At 25.0% G+C, this 1,030-nt stretch overlaps 1 non-coding gene across 1 annotated transcript; it reads right to left on the bottom strand.

Moving 5' to 3' along the window:
- Positions 1 to 430: 430 nt before the first annotated feature.
- LOC111683029 lies at positions 431 to 628 on the bottom strand. The gene has a single exon (XR_002762683.2). It is a non-coding gene; the product is annotated as a U2 spliceosomal RNA (small nuclear RNA).
- Positions 629 to 1,030: the final 402 nt, after the last annotated feature.

Here is a 1,030-nt window from a genome sequence, read left to right as displayed (position 1 = left end):
AAAAAGTACAAAATAATTAAATAAAAAAATATATGTACATGAATAAGCAAAAAAATCCACTTTTCTTAAAAAATATATAAAATTCGTTACAAAGAGATTTTGACAACAAAAAAGTAATAAAGAAAACATTTTAATAATTTTTGGTTATAATTTTATATAATAAAAAAAAGTTGAAAAATTATGGTGCTAGGAAACTAGTTTTTAAATAAATATATTTTTTGTTATTATATAAAAAAGTAATTTTTTTTTAATTTTTAATTATTTCATGACTTGTTTATAATGACGTTTTAATAGCCCTGGTGTGATTTGGTGTGGCAGTTTTGAATAAAAGTTATTTAAAAAAAACTATTGTTTGATGCTATTTAATCTTTCATAAGATATAAATCATTAAAAACTAAAAAATATATATATTTAATATGAAATTGATATTTAAATTTGGGCCAAAATCCCGGCGGTACTGCTATACCGGGCCAACCCGTGACAGAAGTGGAGCAAGCCCCTAAAGCATTCCGTCTGAGTACAAAAATCAGTTTAACATTTGTTGTCCTCCTATGGAGGAGCTATCAGATGTTAAGCTGATAAGAACAGATACTACACTTTGATCTTAGCCATAAGGCCGAGAAGCGATAACTGTTAGAGACAAATTTAAAACAATTTGTATAAAATTTAATATTAACTAATTGAGAATTTTAAAAAGTAATATTAAAAAAACTGTTTATAAACTACCCTTTAACTTACTGAATAATATTTAGGGGTTGTTTAGTATTAGTTGATGTTTTAATATCATACCTGGACATAAATAAATATTACGTGTAAATTAAAAAATTGTTAAATGTAATATTTGTGTTTTTTCATTTCAGGTACTTTTATCTTGCCGTTAAATTGTTTCACATCTAGAAAACGTGATCATGGTAAGTCTTTAGTAATTTCGTTGTTCTTCTTATTAAGCAATGTACTAGGTACACATTTTAAGTCAGGAGTTCCTAATTGAAGTTGAAAGAAAATACTTGTTTTGTGTAAGGAAATATAT

This window comes from Lucilia cuprina, chromosome 3 (assembly GCF_022045245.1).
Source record: "Lucilia cuprina isolate Lc7/37 chromosome 3, ASM2204524v1, whole genome shotgun sequence".
NCBI classification, from domain to species: Eukaryota; Metazoa; Arthropoda; class Insecta; order Diptera; family Calliphoridae; genus Lucilia; species Lucilia cuprina.
The sequence above is the reverse complement of the archived record's forward strand: the minus strand, read 5'-3'. Positions and strand labels throughout refer to the sequence as shown.